Raw genomic sequence first — 7609 nt, forward strand, 5'->3', positions numbered from 1 at the left:
GGATACAAGAGACCTCTATTAGATATTGAAATAAAGAGAAACTGAAGCGCGAACGGTACTACCAATTGTCATTCGACGCGTAGACATATTAGGGAAATGAATCACTAGACTCTCTGTGCCTTATCAACATCGGTTTCGTGCGAAGAATACCGGCTGACTTCTTTTTACAGTTCGTTTGATTATCTTCCGATCGTGAATCTATTATCGTTGGAATACAATGCCAGTGTACTAGACACACCGCGTTAACGGACAATGTCGGAATACGTTTTCTTGGATGATGTTCATAGAAAAATTTGCGCGAGCCAATCATTTCAACGAAGTGAGGCTACATCGCGTCGGTTTTCTAGACTGTGATGTTCCTTGACATTTTATCACGTAACTAAGGTTGATTGAAAGAGTCGATTTCATATCTACTTGTGAAAACATAAATATAATATCATTGATGGTGCTATAATTATTCTTAACTAGAATTAAATATTAATTAAGCATTAGCTATATTAAATTTATTAAATTTTGAAACTATATGTTAAATTTTGAAATTAGAGATATAATGTTTGCTTTAATTTATAATCACGTTTAATTTTGTTTTAAATTGATATGTGTGTGTTAATGTTATGTGTGGACAGTACTGCCCTCCAGAGTTTAATTCTATTAACTAACATTTCGAACAGTCGAAGAAAATGAGGTTATATAATTTTATTTCTGTTATCCTTATTTTTTTTTGTTAAAGAACGAAGTGAAAATTAATCTTAATAATTGAATAGAAGCGCTTTAGAAGAAATTTAATAATTCTGATTTTTAAATCTATTTTTAGTTCATTGGATAGAAGATTTATTTTTTCAACGTAAAGAAAGAAGAAATGATTGATCAGAAATGATTTTACAAGATTCTTTGCTTTAATTTCAATATCAAGTGCATTCAAATACAGTGGAGATCTATTGGAACACTTGAAGTTGTTTCCAAGATCGTTGTTCCATGCTTTGGAGTCGCGGAATAATCCGCTACTGTTCGAGTCCCGTTGTTACCAGACTATCGGAACCTCACTCTCCATTGTCTTGGATAAGGCTTCTAAAAAAATGCATTGACGTCTTCATCGAAACTACCTTGAACTTCACTACTCAAATCTCTCAACGTTACGTGCTATCACATTAAGAACGGTAAGTTTTTAGAATTATATGTTATAAAAGTATAAAAAGTATAAGATTTTACACTTGTTAAATTATTTATTAAAAATTATACGAAACTATAAAAATGTTATAAGTAATAGAGGAAGTAGGAAACGATCTTTGGTATTAAGTTAATTAGCTGTTTAACGAAGAAACTTTCTACTTCTTAATTTGAGCGGCATTCACCAACATAAATGAAATATAATAATAACATAGTTTCTCATATAAAATTTTGTTACAAATACGATTAATATTGAAAATTTCTCAAACTCTAATAAACTTAATTAGAAATTGAGAAAATTTTTAACTTTAATAATCTTACCAAGTTTTGCTAAAAATTATACCATCTATAATAACAAAAATCTTAATCTTTAAATCTTTAATAATAGTAATCTGTTTCACCAGTACAACCAATTATATCAAGCACGGAACATTATACAATTGCCAAGAGAAAAGGTACATTGCTCCAAATTGCATCCTAAAACTGCCCATACATATATACGCAAAGTCAACTACCAGCAGAGGAACAAACGAGCAGTTAGACATTTTGTCGTGTGGCAGAGGCAGCGATTAGAAAATGTCGTCTCGCGTCGGGAAGACGAGCGAGCGTGGCAAACAGTGGCCATCCGTTCCGCGGGAGCCAGAAAGGTACATAGTTGCGGACGCTGCAATCGGCTGTGCTGGTGGCGTTTCTAACAAATTAACGGCCGATATCTCGTCGTTGCCCTGCTCCTACCTTCTGGCTCCACCTCCCGGTTGTACGGGCTGGTTCGGTGGAGCCCGGCAGATCCAGCCGGCGCGCGGAGAGAGATCATTTTTGCCACGTATTTGCAAACTGAATAATAAATACGCAGATATACGCGAAGAGGCCGCGTTCCGCCTTCACGCAGCTCGCGCTACGCGCGGATTGGTCGCACCGGCCACCGAGGGGACGGCGATATTCATTCGCCGTCTCTCCGGCTCTCGTGGACCTACTTTGTACACGCACACGTGCACGATACCTTGTTGCACGTGCACGCGATCGTTCACGCTTAAGAGGGGAGGCAGCGTGTGCGCGAGAATGCACGCCACTCGCTGTACCATATCCCTCTCTCGTCGGCTCGACGCTCCTCTCGCTACTCTCTCTCGCTTCCCTGCCTCTTCTGCCCCTCAACACACTCACTCTTTCTTCCTCCAACGAGACGAAACGACCTTCCCTCTTTTTTCCACGCGTTTTTCCCTCGGCCTTTCGCATCTCTCCCATCCTTTTAATCCGCGTCACCTTCTATACCCTATTTCATGCTCTCTGTTTCTCTCTTTCATTCTCCTCATTGCAGTTTCTTTTTCTCCTTCTTTTTTCTCCTTCTTATTTCTTGCAGTTTCACCAATGGATCCACCCGTTCCATCGTAGAGATTTTCAACCTTTCCTCGCAACCGTACTTTATATCCTTTGGCTTCTTCTTCTCCTCCTCCTCCTCCTCCTTCCCCATCTCCTTCGCCGCCACCGTCCTTGTTCGCGTTTCTCTGGCCGCCGCACCGGCCGATCAGCACACACCCGCGCACATACGGTGTGTATACTCGCACACTTCTAGAGAAATACTTAGCCTGTGCACCTCGATCGGCTTTCTTGTCCTTGCCGCATACACACCGGCTACTGTGGCTTTCCTAAATCCCCTCGACATCACCCCGATTGCGCAGAAGTGGAAACGTGGCGGGGAATCACCCGGTCGAGGCAACCAACCACTTTTAAAATTGTTCATTCCGTGGTAGCGAGGGATAGAGAAAAAGAAGAAAAGAGACATCGATGCCGTTGGAGAAATAGAAGCGATAATGTTGAATGTAAATGTCGCGACGATGGGAATTAAGCATTCAGTTTGAATCCAATGAATGAGACTATTGAATGTTTCAGTTTTTCTTGAAAAAAATGATTTTCAAGAAGGAAGAATCTATGCTCCATTGATGGGAGAATCACTTTGTTTCTAATAAATTCTGCTGGCACAGAATAGAATCTCTACAAATTGTTAAATACCTTTTTTTTCTAGCGTTTTAGCTAAATATTTCATTTGTAAACTGAAAGTTTCAAGTTTGAAAATATTTAAATACTTGAAATTATCGATATAAGAATTTTATTGTTTTTTAATGAATCATCAATAACATCCTTTAATTATTTCCAACTATATAATTCTATCATGTCAATTATATGAATCATACTGAATAATTTTCTGATATTGTCATATAAGAATAAGTATAAGTTATGTATCTTTATCAGATAATTTAACAGAAAACAAAATTCTTGATTAACAAATATTTTATTCTTTTTCCAGATTTGTACTGCACAAAATTCAACTTCCTTATTAATCATAATTTTCATGAATACCGTTTTCACGTAAGAGAATTCTATCCACGCATTGATAATCTTGCCTTGAGGCGTCATCATCATCATCGGAGAGAATAAAGTAGAAGAAACGGAATTGACTTGTCATTTCTTGTGTAATAAATCACGAGCCCCAGGTATGTTAATTTTAATCGATAAGCATTTTCTTCTTGCTGGTTAATGTGAGTAATCGTTTTTTCCAGGATGCTCATTTTGGCGGGATCTCCTGGTAGCGGACCACTGTCGCTTCATTTTTACCACAATCTGTCTGAGCTGTATAAATATTTATAATCCATAGACATAAATATATTACTTGCTTCCTAATGCATTAACAAGCACAATGCACTTATACCATATATCTTGTAGTTGGGTAGAAGCAAGTGAACAAAGTATGATTTTTTCGGTTTACTTTACGGTTTTTTAAATATCGTTTTTCTTCCGTTTATTGTTGCATTTTGTCCATACGAATTGACTCTTTTAGTATGACAGTACATCATGAAATTGTGACGATTTCTTTCACTATAGCTTTCAATTATCCAAGAATATCCATTATTATTATAAAATCCTAGATTTCTTATAGATTTGCATCGTTATTTTCTTCAATGAAGAATTTAATCTAAAAAGATGAAAGATTTTAATAATCAGAAAAGGATTTGTAATATTAGTAAAAAAAAAAAAATTAATTTTAATGAAATCATATGAATATTGAACAGAGATTTAATTACTTGGAAATTATAAACATGATGTTTTTTCAGGTAGAAAACAATCAATTTCGATTTATCATTGCTACTTATAATGTAACCAAGAATCTTATAAATTAAAATTTACATCAATCTTATAAATTTTAATCTTCATATTTTCATATAAGTTTTCTTCGGTTTTTTTTTGTGTGTTTTTATGAGAAATTAGTATATACTCTTAATTATAACTTGCAATAATATTATATCTACTTATAATACAACTTAATTATTAGGATTACATTGTATTTCCCATATTATAATACATATAATACATATAATACATTTTAGAATTGTAACTTTATAAAAATATTTTCAATTCAGAAATTTAAACACATTTTTAAGTAGATAATTAATATTAATTGTAAGAAAATTTTCCAATTATCTGATGTAAATACGTAAAAATATAGCCGTATAAACATAATCACAAAGAGAATACTATAGATTTATATAGGATGGATATGAATAACATAATTATAATTTTCTTTATTATGAATCAATGAAAATTTTTTTACATTTCATCAGATTAATCTTCTTACATTACATTGATATGAAATAAATTAAAAAAATTTAAATTAACTTTGAAGATTTATATATGATGATTTTTTATTTTTGACAGTATTATCGATACCGAAGATGGTACATAAAATAGAGAACGAAATCAACGTAATAATTATTGCCATGTCTTTTCGAACTTAGAATCTTTTAAATATTCAGTTTATACGCTCCGTTTTACGTTCACTACCCCGTATCACGCTAGACGAGCGCACACGTGCGTTCATTTCATATGCATACGAAAACAGTTACGCGTTACGTTTTGGATCGACAATGGGGTCGAAGAGCTTCTCGATCTTAGTTTCGATATATCGGTGTTTTTATTTTGTTTGGAAAAAGAATAAAACAATGAAACAACTTTTCTTCTCTTACTCATTTGATATCTTATAAAAATGATAATATCTTGATAAAAACTTTCGATCAGAAAAATTGGAATCTTCGAATCTTATCTTTTCAGAAATATTTTTCCTTTTTGGATTAAATGATAACGTTAAGATTGTATAATCTTTGCAATGATTTCCTAATTATTTTATTGAATATTTCATAGAATACAAAGGAATTAAATTAAAATTCAGTGGTCAAAAAAATCTATTCGCGTGTCTCTTTTCCTAATAACCAGTTCCGCAATCCATTCAACCTATACGAATACGTATGTCACTCATACCAAGCTTTAAATTGAATTATAATTCGTCACTGTTGTCGCGGCGTTTCGTGTTTCCCGATAATTAACGCGCTCGGCCAGTTTGTTCTTACTTTCGTGGAATACAGTTCCTTGTAACGAAGCGTTCAGCGTTAACGAAGCATTAAAGCGAACCAGCTGCGTTTGGTTAACACAGGGAACAAACGGGTGGAATACAAAGCGTGTAATTACCAGGTGATCGTCCCTAATAACGGAATAACGTGTACAATTATTCGTCCTTACGCATTTCATCGAATTGCCAATTTCTCTATGAGAATGGGAGTCAATGGTCTGTACTTCGTTCGAGGAAATCGTAATTCTCGGCTCTCAGTTGTCGCGTCGTCCGTCTTTCGTCGTTTGTCGTTCTTTCCGTGATATTGGAGAGGCGCTGGCAGCTCGTATATCCCATCGTCCCGTGCAGCGTCTATAATCTTCTCCATAGTATGGAGAATTTTTTTTTTCGCGCGCTTGTGATGACACCCACGTGGTTGCCTAGAGTCTGCTCTTCGCGCGATTCGCATAAAAGCCACCACCAATCTATATGGACGCAACCTTTCTCTTCTCGTGTGTGTTAATCAATCTGCTTCCTACGCTTTCAATTATGTAACACGGCATTACTCTATGCCCGAGGAAATTCAAAAAAGACAATCTTGAGGCTGGGGCGTGTGTCCGAACCTTCTAACTTCTCTCTCGGCTGGGTTTCTATGATCTTCGTTTACGTTTAAATATGCAATTTGTTGGAAAATACCATTCGGATGTTCACAGTAATTCGACAGGAATCTCTTCGATCGATTAAAATTATTTTTCTTGATATTCAAACAATGGATTGAATCAATTGTGGAAATCGTGGAAAATGACAATATGATATTCAAGAATATGTGCTGATATCGCTATAATGATTAATAAAAATCGAAATACGAAGATGAAGATTTGATAGTGCAATGCATATATTTTTGTATATGTAATATCTTTGATTATATAAATAATATGTCGATTCAATTGTTTTACATAATACAATACGTAAGTAATTACTTTCAGTGATTGATGTAAAGCATCACTTATAAATTTTTAAATGAATTCTTATGAGATTGTATAAAATTTATATCTAAAGAAGAAATATCTAAAGAAGATACATAAAAATTTTACATTTTTTTAAAATAATAAAACAATTTTAAGTAATTAGGATTGATATTGCTTTTTTTATATGCAAAAAGTGATGCATTTTATTAAAATTCGTTGTATGAAAAAAATAAATTAAAAAATAGTTAGCTATAAAATATGCAACAATATATAAAGTACATAAAATAAATTTCATTGATCTTATATCTATCTATAAATAATAATTAAAATCTCTTCCATGTGTATTTATCGTTGAAAATCGTTTTTTTAAATAAATTTTGAAATATTCTATTCTTCTGTTTTAACAATTGATTACTAATTTTTTTTGTTTGAAAGTTAAAAAATAAAATTTCCAATAAATATAAGACTTTAATATAAAACAAGATTAATTTATCAACAAATTGTAATTATTTCAACTAATAACTGAAAAATGAAAAGTATAAAGATATGTAATTATAAATTCAATGGATATTTTTATAATTTTCTATAATAAAAAATCACTATGATAAATGATATTTTTACATATTTTCAATTTTATACTCCATTCGATTTAAAAAGAATACAAAATAATCATATAAAATTTATTCGAACTCTACATCGAATTCCAAAAATCGTAAGCACGTTGTCTAAACTCGAAACTGCGGTTTCCTCGCGGTCGAGCGATGGCGCAGAGATGCCGCCTATGCACGGGCGTATCCACGAGGCCGTATTCGCGCGAGAGGGAGACCGGACGGAGCGAAACAATCTATGAGAAGTTCGTAACGAGAGCAAGAGAAAGGAATCGACAAAGCCTGATCATAGAACCTAGACGAAGAGATCGAAGAAAAGAAAGAGAAGGATAATGTAAGAAGAGGCTAAAAGATGCGATAGAAAGTGCGGGGCATCCTCCGCAATCGGTACGTCCATGCACACGTATACCTGTGCAACGTTTGTATAGATCAGGTCGCGAATCCGCGGCGCGGTCGCGGTAGAAACGTAGAAAGCGCGGGGCGCCGCCACT

The 7609-nt window shown here is 34.2% G+C and overlaps 1 long non-coding RNA gene across 2 annotated transcripts; it reads left to right on the top strand.

Annotated features, from left to right (window-relative positions):
• Positions 1 to 54: 54 nt before the first annotated feature.
• Positions 55 to 3927, top strand: LOC100866063 (uncharacterized). Of its 2 annotated transcripts, XR_015293892.1 has the most exons (4): positions 55 to 384; positions 815 to 1157; positions 3470 to 3656; positions 3723 to 3927. It is a non-coding gene; the product is annotated as an uncharacterized LOC100866063 (long non-coding RNA). The 2 variants fall into 2 exon arrangements; XR_015293891.1 differs by lacking the exon at positions 55 to 384 and having other exon boundaries at positions 651 to 1157.
• The last annotated feature ends 3682 nt before the right edge of the window (positions 3928 to 7609 follow it).

This window comes from Apis florea, unplaced genomic scaffold, assembly GCF_048593485.1.
Source record: "Apis florea isolate Af1SG1 unplaced genomic scaffold, ASM4859348v1 contig_3496_pilon, whole genome shotgun sequence".
Lineage (NCBI taxonomy): Eukaryota > Metazoa > Arthropoda > Insecta > Hymenoptera > Apidae > Apis > Apis florea.